This window comes from Schistocerca gregaria, chromosome 9, assembly GCF_023897955.1.
Source record: "Schistocerca gregaria isolate iqSchGreg1 chromosome 9, iqSchGreg1.2, whole genome shotgun sequence".
Classification (NCBI taxonomy): domain Eukaryota; kingdom Metazoa; phylum Arthropoda; class Insecta; order Orthoptera; family Acrididae; genus Schistocerca; species Schistocerca gregaria.
In genome coordinates this window covers 107,674,814-107,691,754 of record NC_064928.1, presented here as the reverse complement: position 1 = coordinate 107,691,754, position 16,941 = coordinate 107,674,814, and the positions used below count along the sequence as shown (strand labels likewise).

The window sequence follows — 16,941 nt, the reverse complement described above, 5'->3', positions numbered from 1 at the left end:
CTCTTTCTGTTTGGGAGTGGAACAGGGAGAGAAGATGCTAGTTGTGGTACGAGGTACCCTCCGCCACGCACCTTATGGTGGATTGCGGACTACATATGTAGATATGGAGTAATGAAATTTCTGGTCTAGGTAACTGAAGTGATTAACATATCAAGATCACAGATCAATGTCAGTGCGAGATAAGCTATTGCAAGTGTGAAGCGCTGCTACATTAATAAGCCGTGTAATCGCCAGAATGTTGAATGAAAGCATGCAAACGTGCATATACACTACTTGCCCTTAAATTTGCTACACCACAAACATGACGTGCTACAGACGCGAAATTTAACCGACAAGAAGACGACGCTGTGATTTGCATATGATTGCCTTTTCAGAGCATTCACACAAGGTTGGCGCCGGTGGCGACACCTACAACGTCCTGACATGAGGGAAGTTTCCAACCGGTTTCTCATACACAAATAGAAGTTGACCGCAGTTGCCTGGTGAAACGTTGTTGTGATGCCTCGTGAAAGGAGGAGAAATGCGTACCATCACGTTTCCGAGTTTGATAAAGGCGGGTTGTAGCCTATCGCGATTGCGGTTTATCGTATAGTGACATTGCTGCTGGCGTTGGTAGAGATCCAATGACTGTTAGCAGAATATGGAATCGGTGGGTTCAGTAGGGTAATACGGAACGCCGTGCTGGATCCCAACGGCCTCGTATCACTACCAAATGAGATGACAGGCATCGTATCTGCATGGCTGTAACGGATCGTGCAGCAACGTCTCGATCCCTGAGTCAATAGATGGGGACGTTTCAAAGACGACAACCATCTGCACGAACAGTTCGACGACGTTCACACCAACATGGACTACCAGCTCGGAGACCATGGCTGCGGTTACCCTTGACGCTGCATGACAGATAGGAGCGCCTGCTATGGTGTACTCAAGGACGAACCTGGGTGCACGAATGGTAAAACTTTTTTTTCTGATGAATCCAGGCTCTGTTTAAAGCATCATGACGGTCGCATCCGTGTTTGGCGACATCGTGGTGAATGCACATTGGAAGCGTGTATTCGTCATCGCCATACTGACGTATCACCCGGCGTGATGATATGGGGTGCCATCGGTTATACGTCTCGGTCACCTCTTGTTCGCACTGGCGGCACTTTGAACAGAGGACGTTACATTTCAGATGTTTTACGACCCGTGGCTCTACCCTTCATTCGATCCCTGCGAAACGCTATATTTCAGCAGGATAATGCACGGCCTTTATGGATAGAGAAAATGTTCGACTGCTGCCCTGGCCAGCACATTCTCCAGATCTCTCACCAATTGAAAACGTCTGGTCAATGGTGGCCGAGCAACTGGCTCGTCACAATACGCTAGTCACTACTCTTGATGAACTGTGGTATCGTGTTGAAGCTGCATGGGCAGCTGTACCTGTACACGCCATCCAAACTCTGACTCAATGCCCAGGCGTATCAAGGCCGTTATTACTTCCAGAGGTGGTTGTTTTGGGTACTGACTTCTCAGGATTGCGTGAAAATGTAATCACATGTTAGTTATACTATAATATATTGGTCCAATGAATTCCCATTTATCATCTGCATTTCTTCTTGTTGTATTAAGATGTACAGGTGTCAAGCGTCGGTTTGTTGACTGGAGTTCCATGCATGTAGCACTTTGTCTGTCAATACAGGGACGATTAATGTTGGTTGTGAATGACGCTGGAGGTTCGAACGACGATTTCATCGTATGCTCTACTAGGGACACATCTCGTGATCGAGCAGGCCAATGTAACATGTCGACACACTGTAGAGGATGTTGCGTTACAACACCAGTATGTGGACGAGCGTTATCCTGTTTGAAAACCTTCTCTAATGCTGTTCATTGATGGCAGCACAAGAGGTCGAATCATCGTATTGATGCACAATTTCCAGTCAGCGTGTGATAACCATGGTGCGCTCCTGCTGTCATACGAAATCGCAATGCAGACTCCAGGTGTCGGTCCAGGGTGTGTGTAGCAGGCAGACAGGTTACTTGCAGGCTTTCAGTTGGCCTCCTAACCAACACACGGCCAGAGCTGAGAACGAGGCAGAACCATCTTTCATCAGGAAATACACGAGACCTCCAATCTACCATTCAGTGAGCTCTCGCTTGACAACACTGAAGCCTCAAATGACAGGGGTTTGGGATTAGTGGAACACATGCTACAGTGGGTCTGGTTTGGAACTGTCCTGTAAGTTCGTTGTGTCACTGTAGTGCCAACTGCTGCTGCAGATGCAGTGCCATGCGCCAGTGTCATATCCCGAATACAATTCTCTCCCCCCCACCACCCTTCCCCCCTCTCTGTAGAGCCACGTGACCGCCTGGGACTCTTCTTGCAATCGTAGTATCCCCTGATCACTGCTGCCAGCAGTCATGTACAGTGGCTACATTCCTACCTTGTCTTTCTGCAAAGCCGTAGGGCTATTACATGCACTCCGTCTTCAGGCCACAAGTGGCACATTGGGACCATCCGACCGCCGTGTCACCCTCAGTTTAGGATGCGGGTAGCATGGGCGTGTGATCAGCACACCGCTCTCCCAGTCGTTATGATGGTTTTCTTTGACCGGAGCCGCTACTATTCGGTCGAGTAGCTCCTCAATTGGCATCATGAGGCTGAGTGCACCCCGAAAAATGGCAACAGCGCATGGCGGCTGGATAGTCACCCATCCAAGTGCCGGCCACGCCCGACAGCACTTAACTTCGGTGATCTCACAGGAACAGGTGTATCCACAGTGGCAAGGCCGTTGCCCATAGGGCTGTTACATGACCTTTTCCAAACTCAGTGAGGTGTTGATAATGGCGTCTTTGCCGCCTTAAGAGCGTTCTAGACAAACAACTCACCATGTCCGATCTCAAAGGTAACCAACGCTCACAACCGTTACAGCGTGTATTTAAAGCAAACCTGATTTGCATCCGCATAGTAACGCTGCTAGCACCACTAAGTGACTGGAGCGAAATTTTAATCAACGTTTCAGATGTGGAGACAAGCCTACAAACTTTTTTATATCGCTGAACTCCTCCTTGCTGGTGCGACTTTTTTCCGACAGTGTATACCGGGTGATCGAAAAGTCAGTATAAATTTGAAAACTTAATAAACCATGGAATAACGTAGATAGAGGGGTAAAAATTGACACACATGCTTGGACTAACATGGGGTTTTATTAAAAAAATATCAGAGTTAGCGGACCTTCGAGGAAATGCGTGATACTGGTTTTGTAACTGCTACCGTGACGGGTGAGAGGTACGCCGATATGTTACAGAATCTCATCATCCCCAGCCTGGCTGATAAACACCTGCTGGAACGTACGATGTTTAACAGGATGGCGCTCCACCCCATATTGCTAGATGCGTGAAAAATCTCTTGCGCACGTCGTTTGGTGATTATCGTGTGCTCAGCCGCCACTTCCGTCATGCTTGGCCTTCCAGGTCCCCAGAGCTCAGTCCGTGTGATTATTGGCTTTGGTGTTACCTGAAGTCTCAAATGTATCGTGATCGACCGACATCTCTAGGAATGCTGAAAGACAACATCCGACGCCAATGCCTCACCATAACTCCGGATATGCCTTACAGTGCTGTTCAGAACATTATTCCTCGACTACAGCTATTGTTGAGGGATGATGGTGGACATATTGAGCATTTCCTGTAAAGATCATCTTTGCTTCGTCTTACTTTGTTATGCTAATTATTGCTATTCTGATCAGATGAAGCGCCACCTGTGACATTTTTTGAATTTTTTTTTTTTTAGGTTCTAATAAAACCTCATGTTATCCCAAGCATGTGTGTCAATTCGTACCTCTCTATCGACATTATTCGGTGATTTATTCAGTTTTAAAATTTATACCGACTTTTTGATCACCCGGTATATAGGAGAAAGACAGATAGTGCCTTTAGGAAAAGAGGCCTTTAGAAAGAAGGTGTATGAATATCAAAAACTCAGATGGAAATCCAGGACCAAGTGGAGAATGGAAAGATGAAAGTTGGAAGGAGGAAGGGAAACTAATTTTAAAGCAATGTTCTATAAAAGGAAGGGGACCTAGATGGAGATGTGATGGAAGATACAATGCGTGAAGAATTGACCGAGCACTGAAAGACAAAGTCGAATGAAGGCACCTAGAGTAGACAACACTCTGTCTGAACTATTGGTATCCTTGTGACAGTCATACAAGACAAAACTATTCCACCTGGTATGTAAGCTGTGTGAGACAGGCGAAATACTCTTGGAGTTCAAGAAGAATGAAAGAATTCCAACTTAAAAGAATTGAGGTGATGACAGAAGTGAATATTACCGAATAATCAATTTAATAAGTCATGAAGAAACACGCTAGGCAATACTGATCCTAGGACTTCTCTCACAAGGTAGGTTAAGGAAAGACAAACATACATTTATAGCATTTGTAGACTTAAAGGAATCTTTTGACAGTGTTGAATGGAATATTCTCTTTGAAATTCCGAAGGTATCTGGGGTAAAATATAGGGAACGAAACGCTATTTACAACATGTACAGAAACCAAACGACAGTTGAGTGGCATGAAAGGCAATCATGTGATTGAGAAAGAGTGATAGCCTATCCCCAATTTTGAGACTGTACATCTAGCTATCTGTGAAGCAAAGCATAGGAAAATATAAAGAAGGGAGTAACGTTCACGGAGAACAAACAACAACTGAGGTTTGCAGATGATATATTAATTCTTTGAGAGACTGCAAAGGACTTTGAATAGAAGTGTAACTCAATGGTTAGTGTCTTGAGAGGTGGATAAGTTGATCAACAACAATGAAACGAAAATATAGGACGCAATTGAATTAAAACAGGCGATCCTGAGGGAATTACAAGAGAAAAAGAACACAAAGTAGACGAGTTTTGCTGTTTGGACTGTAAAATAACTGATGATAGTCAAAGTAGAGAGAATGTACACTCGACAGCAAAAAAAGTGGGTCACCCCTGAATTCCAACGTGTAGGCTGCACCTGAATGTATGCAACCAACATAGCATATCTGTGTTGCACATAGTCGCAACCCTCCACAGTACAGTCTTTAGATACACAATGGGTACCACTAGAAACTAGAATACCGGTCTTTATGACAGTCCGTCCAAATATAAAGTAACACCACATTAGTACAGAAGAGATCAGACAGTCCTTAACGTTTGTAAACTAAAGTTAATTACAATAAGTAACGTTTCAAATGTTATGGGACAAGTAGTTTTGTCACATAAATCGTTCAGCAATCGTTAGGCACAGTTAAATATTTGAGATTTTGGATTTATAAAGTTGTATGGCAATTGGAAACAAGTTATTTGCTGTCTAAAAGGTTTACCCAACACATGCTGAAGGTCGTTCAATGTGCAACGGGGAGTGTTTTCGCATGAACTTTATGTAATACTAAGCAGTTAAAAGAGAACGTGATTAACGGCGGCAACCTCTCTATGGAAATCCCAACATTAACAGCGAATCACAAGTAATATCATTGTTCACATTACTCATCAACAGTTACTTGTATACGAAGTTGTACTTGAAATGACATGACCAACGTCTTCATTCCGGATCCGGGTGCAAACCCAGAACGTAAAGCCATTGTCAACCAACCAAAGCTTTGTGCCTTATAGAGACTCGATCACTAGGCATAAAGAAACGTCAAATATTGACGTTTGCACCAGTACCAGTTATCAATTCTCAACTTGAACGTAAATGACGATAATGTTTGTACAAAAGCAGGACCCTAACATGACAATTACCTTCTTGGTAATTTTTTTTTGTTAGTGTTTAACGTCCCGTCGACAACGAGGTCATTAGAGACGGATTTTTGGTAATTAACCTCGAAAGGCGTTGTATAGTGTTGCATTGTCAAGGAATAAAGGATGCACATATTTAAAATTGAAATGCCGTCATGTAATGCTGGGGACAAGGATGCGAACCAAGCACCTAATCGGATTGTTGAATAAGTATGTAAAATCAGAATGTAGATATCACAGTTTGTTACCAGTAGTGGGGTTGGAACCTTAAATGACGACTGAAATTTTATTGCCTGACCGGGATTCGAACCCGGCGCCTACCGCCGTCGTTATCTAACCAGGAAAAGACGAGAAATGTCCAATGTTGGTCCACCATCAGCGAGATGTGCACTCGTTTAACTATAAATAAGGTGACGAAAACGTGTATTCTGACAGAGTCGAACGCTGCCCACATGGTTATGAAGACAAATAATCAACTTCATATTCACAGTAGTAGCTAGGAGTAGCATGTTTAGTTGCAAACCTTAAGACCTTACTCATCCCTACCAACGTGTTGCCTAATATCTGCGATATCATGGTGTTAATTTACAAGTGGGTTGACTGCCGTAAAGAGCAATGTTCTCTAGTAGTCGTGTATCATTGAGATGTAAATGAAGGCCTCAGCAGAAAGTAATTCCCGTCGTGCAGCACGTATTGTTTCAGAGACACTGAGAACATGGTGTAAGTGCACAAAACGTGTATTATATACTAAGTGTATATACTATTATGTGGAGAAGCTGCCGCCAAACCTGTTTACTTTTATATTCCGCTTAGTTGTCGTGGTTGAATACAGGTTTTCTTAAGGCTACATCTAATGCACAGCGCATACAGGAAAGTATAGTTTCCTGCGTCATGCTATTGCTAGCTAGGTGAAATATTTTGTGGTAGCTATGTTTAAATGAATGTATTTTTGAAAGTATTGTTCGTCAAATATTTGAATAAATCGTTAATAGTAGGTGTGCCTGGACATGTTATAGCATAATAACTGTAGCTGCGTTAGTTTGTAGTACAGACTTGGGTAGGTTAGGTGTAACTTTTGATCCTTCAAGGGGTGATCGTGGCCATGCGGCCCGGGTCTGTGCTAGCCGCAGCTCGCGAGCTACGAGCCAGCCAGGCTGGCCGAGGCGAGACGGAAGAGAGCGAGCTGGTGGTGGCGTTGGTGGGCCAACAGCCCGGGAAGAGCCAGCACGGCTTCGCCGTATGCCTCTGCCACTCCATTTGACGTAAATATGTTTACCTCCTCTCCTGGAATCAGTATAAGAGCGGCAAGCAGAAACACACATCAGACTGTCTGCCGTAATGGCTCACCTGGAGAGGTCTATTCGAGGTAGAGTCAAAAAATGGTTCAAATGGCTCAGAGCACTATGGGACTTAACATCTGAGGTCATCAGTCCCCTAGAACTTAGACCTACTTAAACCCAACTAACCCAAGGACATTACACACATCGATGCCCGAGGCAGGATTCGAACCTGCGACCGTAGCCGTCGCGCGGTTCCAGACTGAAGCGCCTAGAACCACTCGGCCACTCATGCCGGCCGAGGTACAGTCGGTGCTCTCATTGAGGAAGGATGATGTTCCATTAGAGAAGCTGGCAGGAGGTATGGCGTACAACATACCACTGCAACGAGATGGGGGAGGACCTGCTTTGAAAGAGGCACCACCAACCGGGCTCCTAGCTCAGGCAGGAAGAGAGTGATCTCACAGCAGGAAGACAGAGACCTTGTGTCTAGGAGCAGAGAAAATACCTTTCTGAACGCGAAGCAGTTGCGGCGGGAGACCAGCTTCCCCGGCTCCAGTGACACGATTCGCCGAAGGCTGAGGGACGCTGGACTGCAAGCACGATGATCCGCCGTGAAACAAGAGCTCAGTGAAGACAACGTTTTATACCGGCTAGCATTTGCTGAGCTCCATATGAGGGCGCCTTGGGACATCATCATTTTCGCTGATGAGAAGGTGTTTTCCACGAATAACGACGGTCCACGAATCTTTTACAGGCCGCAAGGGACTCGCCATCGACACGAATATGTAACCACGACGAGAAGAAGTGGCCGGCTATCTGTTACCTGTTGGGGTTCGAATTCTGCGGGGGGGGGGGGGGGGGGGGGCGAGAATTCTTCACAGGATAGAAGGAACTCTAGACAGGGCACATATTGGAAAATGTGATGCTTCCGTCAGTGCGAATGCTGTCCGCAGAAGGGGACGTCACATTGACAGAGGACCATTCTCCCATTCACAAGTCTGCATTTGTTCAGCAGCGGCTCTCCACGATTGGCGTCAACGTCATGGACTGGACGCCACGGGTGGCTGATATGAACCCAATGGAAAACATGTGGGCTGAGGTCGCCAGAACATTAACAGAGAACTGGCCACGAAACCAACCAACTACTGCGGACGCTCTTTGGGACTGCGTGCTGGAAGTCTGGGAGGAATTTGCTTCTTCAGGCTGTTACGTCCGACGGCTTATACATTCTATGCCAAGACGCGTGGTATAAGTACAAAATAATGAAGGATTCTGGATAAAATATTAGAGTTCTTAAAATGTTTTGTTATGTCTTCTTTTTCATCCGGGAGCTAGTGGAAATTCGCGAGGCAACAGAAAAGATAAAATATGGGTTAGCTTTCCTTTGAGTTGCCCTTTCAATTCAAGTGGGTTTCTTCTGAATATACAGTTTGTTAAGTATTCTATTTTGATTTCCTTTATACTCTGTCTACAAAAATAAAGTTCAAATGGCTCTGAGCACTATGGGACTTAACTGCTGTGGTCATCAGTCCCCTAGAACTTAGAACTACTTAAACCTAACTAACCTAAGGACATCACACACATCCATGCCCGAGGCTGGATTCGAACCTGCGACCGTAGCAGTCGCGAGGTTCCAGACTGTAGCGCCTAGAACCGCTCGGCTACTCCGGCCGGCATACCCTGTCTACATACTTACAAACTAATCAGCGTAGATGGACTGTCACAGTAGTTTTGTTATTTCAAATACGCCTGTCTCTTCTCCTCCATCCATGAATACATCCTCCGTCCTCCACACAATACACCAACGATTTCATATTATGTTCACTCGCCGCGCGGGATTAGCCGAGCGGTCTAGGGGGCTGCAGTCATGGACTGAGAGGCTGGTCCCGGCGGAGGTTCGAGACCTCCCTCCCTCGGGCATGGGTGTGTATGTTTGTCCTTAGGATAATTTAGGTTAAGTAGTGTGTAAGATTAGGGACTGATGACCTTGCCAGTTAAGTCCCACTAGATTTCACACACATTTGAACATTTATGTTTACTCGTTGTTAATATCTCTTCTATTTTCTCTCACACTCATTCTGACACTATCGCCGCAAGTGCCCTTCTATTACACTCCCCCAAAACTTTGTAAACAAATCTTGCGGTTTACAATGACGCTACATTTTCTCTTTTAATTGCTGCTGTCTTTACTCTCCATTATTCCTCTCGCCACCTATGAAACCGTATCTTTGATCTCCCCTTCCCTATAACCCATTCTTCTTTCTGAGAACAGTCCTTCCTTATCTCTCGGTCCTAAGATAAAACTGTGGCACACATCTAAGTAAGCAATACTTTGCAAGCATTTCACGCTTATATTTTGCACTTCTGCACTTCTAACCATTCCCAGATCCCGCCCTCCTTCCTGTTACGCGTCCCTTGACATCTGCATCTATATCTAAATGTATACTACGCAATTCAATTACTTGGCATGGGGTTCTGTGGTCTGGTGGATTAATCTTTCCTTGGTGTGTAAAACGTGTAGGTTCACATCTCACGTCAGGCGTAGATTTTTAACACACACAAGTAGCTCTCCTTCAGCCCTAGTAACGCCAAGTGCAGAACGCCAGTAAGCTCCGTAGTTCAATATCCGCAGTAAAGATAACATCCCTTCGCTGCCGACTAAGCATTCGTTTGAGCTGTGACAGATGGAGAAACCCCGTAAGGCAGAGTCTCTGTAACCAGAAAGCCGTCGTAAACTAGAAAACGTATTTCATTTAATGAACCAATAGCCATGTACGTTTACAAGGCTCTTACTTTATTTTAAACCGAGACGTTGAAAATTGTGGTGCTGGATTGGGGTTAGAATTCGATTTCACTGTGTTCCCGAAGATTGCAAACTCTTCTAGGCGTCCTCTAAAGGCACCCATCTGGTTTCGAATCCTGATTAGCACAAAATATTCATTATTTCATTTCAAGCCGTAGCATGTGCACTCCGAACTACTGGCGAAAAATAGTTGCATTTTCAAAGTCTCTTCGTGCGTTGTCAGCTGTAACGTGTTCTTTTCAACTCTCATCCACATGATGAGCTTTTTATAACAACATTACAAGATCAAACGTTTCCCTACATCTTTTCAAGTTCAAAAATGCCTCTCCATCCTAGTGGTGAAAATGTATTTGGGTTTGACGCTGTGTTCGTTGTGATCACCAACGACGATATGTTGTTGAATCAACTTCTAGCCAGCAGAGTATTTTCCATCACATCACTGAAAGTACAAACATACCATTCCTAGCTATTATTGGAAAATAATTTGATAGTTAAAGTTTCTTCATGACCACGTGTGCGGGGTTTGAATTCCATTCAGCACAGAACATTTCGTCGCCTGATGTCTAGCTAAACATACGCCCATCTCGCTACTGGTTAACCAACAATAGCTATTTATCGTCTGTTCCTGGCTAGAAAACGACGGCGCTAGATGCTGGGTTCGAACCCCAGTCAGGCAAAAACAATTCTACTGTCAATTAAGTTTCCAGCATTTCGCTATTGGTGAAAACATTTGACATTTAACTTCTGATTTTATGTAGAGTCGTGCTCAAAAGTATCCGAACGACCTAACTGCGTTTCACCTGATTCCCGTGCGACCTACATAACGCAGCTGTCTAGCAGGTCCTCTAATCGCTCCTTGGTACAGTCGTTTGACTATTGAAAGGGTTCCAACAAATCACCACTAGAAAACACTGCTCCTGCTCTGTATGGCAATAACTCAAGATGTAAAGTAATATCACGATACTACAAATATCAGGGAACACATCACAGATAAGACTGTCCTTAACGCTTGTAACCTCGCATTTATTGCAATAACTGACATACCTGAAATGTTAGCACTCTCATTATTATGTCAGATAAGTAATGCACGTAGCAAGTAAGTCGTATTCATGATTTCCTCTTCAAAGTAACATACCATACTTGTTGTTTAACACAAAATGTCATTAAAAATTTACCTTATTCACGAGCAGCTAGTTGAGAATTTGTATGAACTTCAAATGACACGGCGCACCGCCTCATTCTGCATATGGATTCAAACCCAGGTCATGTAGGCTAGGCCGCGGTGGCGGTGCAGTTCTAGGCGCTACAGTCCGGAACCGCCTGACTGCTACGATCGCAGGTTCGAATCCTGCCTCGGGCATGGATGTGTGTGATGTCCTTAGGTTAGTTAGGTTTAAGTAATTCTAAGTTCTAGGGGACTGATGACCTCAAAAGTTAAGTCCCATAGTGCTCAGAGCCATAAATTGTCATTCCTGACTAGGCATAAAGAGAGTGATATACCTCATTTTTTGGACAGTATCAGTTAGAAAATAGCAACTTTAAATTAAATAACTTAACATTTTTAACGGTCGCGAATTCCTACCCCGCATCTATTAACCCTGTTAACGAACTACGAGAGATGTTAAATACTGCTTCTTCACGAGTGACTTACTTGAAATGCAGTGAGGTGAAACTGTGTTGGACAGGGATTCGAAACCAGATCCTAATCGGATTGTTATCTAAGCACCATCAACGTCGACATTTCGGATTGTCTCGGCAGTAGCTAGATGTATTAAACGAAATGACAAGACGAAACACTAAGTTTTCCTTCCCAGGACTCCAACCCGGCACGTATCGCTGTTATATTCTAGAGAAAAGGAACGTCATGTATGGGTCTGTTACACCAACAGCGACGTGTCACCATGTTTGAACTAGAAATATGAGTAAGTGTTCAGTGCTGACTGAGAATCGAACCCCAAACATATCGTTGTTGACTACACACAAAGGGACGACACCTACCGAATTTTTCTCCACCAGCAGCTCGGAATAACATCCTTGAACTTACGGTGATTTCGCAAATAGTTCTCTCACTGGGAGTCAAAAACGTCAGATATCGTTAGTGTTGACAATAAATGACAATGTATTAAAAATAAAAATTATTATCCACCAGCAGATAGGTGTTCTCATGCTTGAGCTTGATAATACATAGTGAAAAGTTTAGTGCTGGGCCAAGATTCCAACCCATACATGCGCAATATGTGGAGATGTTGAGGAATCTGCAGTTTTGAACAAATAACAAGTTGTAGACGAGCTGTATTGTCACGAAGGGATGAAATTCCGCGTTGAGGGCGGTCTGAGTTGCATTCCTAGTTCAGAAACAATTTTATCGACATACGGAAGCTCAAGTAAAAGATGGAATATGTGTCCTGTGACCATATGCAGGGTTTGTTTTGTCACTAGAAATAAATAATTAGTATAAGAAACGTTACTGGTGATAGAGTTTCTACATGTCGGCACTCCTTACTTTATTGTGGTTCCACCTGTCTGCTTGGTAGACAAGGAATATCATGTTTAATGTGATTTTCAGACCACAATGCCATTATGCCTTCTTCACTTGACGTAGCCAGAAGAGAATAGAATCTGCCTCTCCCTATCAAAAAACATTGACAGAAGTTGGAATCGAACCGAGACCATTATCATATGAAACTATCATCAGTCCAACAGACCACCAAACCCTCTTCTCTACGACTCATTTCTCTATCATAACACCGTTGGGGCACACAAGATGAGAATTCTGACACACAGGCACCCTGTAGTGGTTTGCAGGATGTTCATTACATTCATTTACTTGGCTGACCGAATCACCATGACTTATCTGCCTTGGCTACTCAGTGCATACATTCGACTATTTTGCAATCACCGAATTAAAATCACGAAACTACCACCCACACAGAACTGCCAACAGTGTAGGAAGCAGAAATTTAAATAGGAAGTGTTCCTTTCCATTTGAGCTACTCTATTGCGCTAGCCGTTTGTTGAAACCATCGTGCAGAGCAAAAGAAATGCTGTAACTGTCTGTCTCTCAAAAGTCTATATCCGTTCATATGCATTATCTCACAGCACTGTGGAATGGCGAAGTTCTGGAGGTGATGTAGCTACGTCACAGATAATAGCGTAACGGTAAGCGTCGCGCACTGTTGATAAGGCGTCGCGAGTTCTATTACATTCGCTTCTACATTTTTTAAAACGCAACTCTGCTGTCTTCTGAAGTTAACAATTTAATGGAACTTTAAACATAATTCTCTTCACTTCTCAACCCAAAATAGTCGCATGTGGAAAAAAGGCTAACTTCTGCGTCATTTTGTTCTTTTCAGGTTTAATAGACGGCTAGGCAGCAGATGCGCTGGAAGCCTTTGTGTTATGTATGGGGAGAGCGCATCGTGCCAAAATAGTCAGAAAAGTATTTTCTACATTAGCTGTCGTCTGGTAATGGTATTTTATTCTTCTTCAAACCTTGTTTGACAGCTTTAACTCAGAACTAGTTTTCTACAAGCATGTAAACAATAAACTGCATGTGCATTGTCAGACTGTTATAGATAACGTCAGAGAATTCGCATATATCGTTGATGATTAATTTCCCTCTCATGTTTAGTATTGTTTTAACACTAAAAGAAACGTTACGAAAACTGCACTGTATTGTAAGAAATGAAAACTTCCCACGATAACCTTACGACGAAAGTAAGTCTGTTTTAACAACAGTGAGTATCTGTACACTAGCGTGCTTCTATCTGCACGAATCAGTAAAACGCTACCCAGATTTCGATTGGGTCTGTGTTTAAATGGTATGCTGTGGCACACTCAACAGGTATGCAAACGTGGCATTTTATAAATAATGTTACGTGTTCCTAGAAATCCAAAATTTGCTTGTCAGCAGCGGAAAGATTCGTTACCTGTTGTGCCGCATTGTAAGTTTTTCACCATTTCACTTTGAGCTGAAAGTATTTTCTTGCGATTTGCTAATCAGTTTATTTCCTTCATACTTATCACCCTGGCATGGGAGTCTTAAGTGAAGAACATTATTGAATTTCGTATCGTTGACGGTCCATTCGAATTTCTTCAGAGACGCTTGTATTGTATAGCAGCTTGGCAGTCAGAAAGCCGAGATCTACGACCATTAATACAACTTACTGAGTCGAGCTGCCAAGAGGGTTTGATGTGTAAAGGTTTTCTTCTGATTTTGTTACAGAAATTTTTCTGGGAATTCGCAGCTCCATGAAACGATACACAAAACAGCTCGCACGTGCTTCCCCTACCACAGTTAGAATAGGCGATTTTCTTAGCCGTTGGAACACGAGACACGGGGGCTACGGACACACTGCTGCCAGCACGCCACTCCCAGCATGGTATTGGTCGCTCAACCTCATAACGCATCGTTGAAGATATTAAAAGTTGTCACTCATGTGAAGAATAGCATTTATTTCGCCAAAAAATTGAAATTTCTGTCTCAGTGTCTTAGTTTATGTGAGGATTATATACCACGTGTCATTCAAATGGAAAGGGAATATCAAGTGAATTTAGCGAGTCAGTTCAGTACCATACGCGGAAGTGATTGCACTGCCACAGTGTTGCCAAATATTTGTGACGATGCTGCCAATTCTCAGCTGTGCTAGGTACAGCTCTGTAGGGTTATAGGAGGAGAATCCTGCGCTCATGTCATACGAGGATACGGAGAGGAGGCGCGTTTTCTCTTACGATCTGTGTCTAACATTCACGTGTTTCCCACAAAATATGTAAGAATAAAACACCTTGTTACTTGGTTACAAAAGATTATTTCAGTATAATAAAGTCTCTGGAAATCAACTTTGCCAACCTGTCACGAAAAATAAAATGGTTCAAATAGCTCTGAGTACTATGGGACTTAACACCTGAGGTCATCAGTCCCCTACAACTTAGAACTGCTTAAATCTAACTAACCTAACAACATCACACATCCATGCCCGAGGCAGGATTCGAACCTGCGACTGTATCGATCGCGCGGTTCCAGATTGAAGACGAAAAGTAAGATAACAAACTTTTCACCTAGAAATCGATTGCATCTATGTGCAGTCTTGTTATCATACAAGTAGAATTTCATGAATTGCACGAGAATGTAGAAAATGTTGGTGCGAATGGAAGCTGTAAGAAACACAGTTGCCTAATTATTCTGTACCACGTGATAACCAATTCATTTGATAATTCAGAAGAGAATAAACTAAAAATTATGCCCATTAAGAAAGAAAAAGTGCAGATGCGGGCACTGTGCAGATCTGCGCCTTTCATCTCCAGATCTATACAAATAATGTATACTAACTAGCGTATTCATTGCTTTCGTAATGTTTACCTCTTGTTTAGTCTTCTTATGGTGAACTGGATCCACACCCATGAGTCTGACTGTTTCTTTGTATCCTTCCACCTACTATCTTTGTGTTATTGTTCGTTGTTCAAAAAGCAAAATATTATGCCAGCTCCCACGAGGTGTTAAAATGAGGTCGCAAAAAGGCTAACGAATTATAATCAAAAATACAGCGAGACGCCAGTTTGTCTGTAATCATGGTGTTAAGTGAGCAGAAATTGTTGAGTGATTGTCTTATTGAGATTTTCACACTACCCTGACACAAGACGTCGAGATAAATGTGTATATTCTCCGTGACGAAACATCCCACATTCCATTCATCTTGATCCATTCGTTACGTGCATCGGCGGGAATGAGTGATATGAAAGCTGTTGCGGGTCACGAATAACAATAACAATTGTAGTAATTACAAATCAATAATCAATGATGTTTACTGCATTACAGACGATTAACAAAATAACAAGAATGGCTGAGTGTTTAATTGGCGCACTGAGTAGGTGTTCTTACCACTTTGTTACAGAATTCTGTTCTAGTTGTTTGCAGAGAGTAAACAAAGAACCCCGTAGCCATACATCTCGCTAGTACAACGAGATATTACCTATCAACTATCCTTGCTTTACATCACGAGACGAACATGGCGTCACTGAGCTGATATTTGAAACGCATTTCTGTTTTCTCTCTCTCTCTCTCTCTCTCTCTCTCTCTCTCTCTCTCTCTCTCTCTCTCTGTCTCTCTCTCTCTCTCTTTTTATTTTTATTTTAATTTTTTGGGGAAAGCATCGATAAGGCTGATAACAAGCAAGTAGGCATATAACCTGTTTACAGCTATTTTCGTCGGGATAAATAATGCAAAAATACGACTTAAGTGTGTTATTGCGAAATTCCAGTTATTGACAGTCTATTCGTGAGCTTGCTCGCATTCAGTGGGGTGAAACCTGCTATCAGACGAAAAGATCAACCTGACACAAACTGTGGGAAGTTTGTTTTACAACCTTCGTACCTGGTTAAAGAGCTTTTCCTATTTGAGGTATCTGTGAACGTTGCTGCTTGAGACGATTTAAGAAGAAGGTAAATTCCTTCAGATACGCCAATGCTTAAAGAAATCGTGTTAACGGCACTAAATCGTGGTTTGTAAATCGTTTCCCAGCCGTACTCCGCTGCATTTCGCTGGTTCGAAGGCAAAAAGCTTACTAACAAATTTCACAGAAGGAAATGGGGACGAAATGTCTCCCACACGGTCATGTTGTTTTACTTAAATAATTACAAAATCGGGTGAAACAAACAATGAGGTTGTCAGTATAATCACATTACTGTTGTCAATATGATGTTGCACCGCCCAGGGCCTGTAATGATAAAGGGTCCGTTTAGGTCAGGCATATTGTACACAGCAATGGAAGAGAGCACCACTAAATTCTACAATCCGTATGCATTGCATACACACAGTAATTACTGTTTCAGTGTACTTATGGAGGCCAATGAGTGAATTGCATATTTTCCGCTGAGAAAGAGCAGTGGCAAACAGTCTTCGCTACATTGTTGTTGTTGTGGTCTTCAGTCCTGAGACTAGTTTGATGCAGCTCCATGCTACTCAATCCTGTGCAAGCTTCTTCATCTCCCAGTACCTACTGCAACCTACTTAGTTCTAAATCTGCTTAGTATATTCATCTCTTGGTCACCCTCTACGATTTTTACCCTCCACGCTGCCCTCCAATACTAAATTGGTGATCCCT

At 43.2% G+C, this 16,941-nt stretch overlaps 1 protein-coding gene across 1 annotated transcript in view; it reads right to left on the bottom strand.

Moving 5' to 3' along the window:
* Positions 1–16,941, bottom strand: part of LOC126291859 (DNA-dependent metalloprotease SPRTN-like) — a 130,062-nt gene that overhangs the window by 29,196 nt on the left and 83,925 nt on the right. The gene's annotated exons all lie outside the window — the stretch shown is intronic.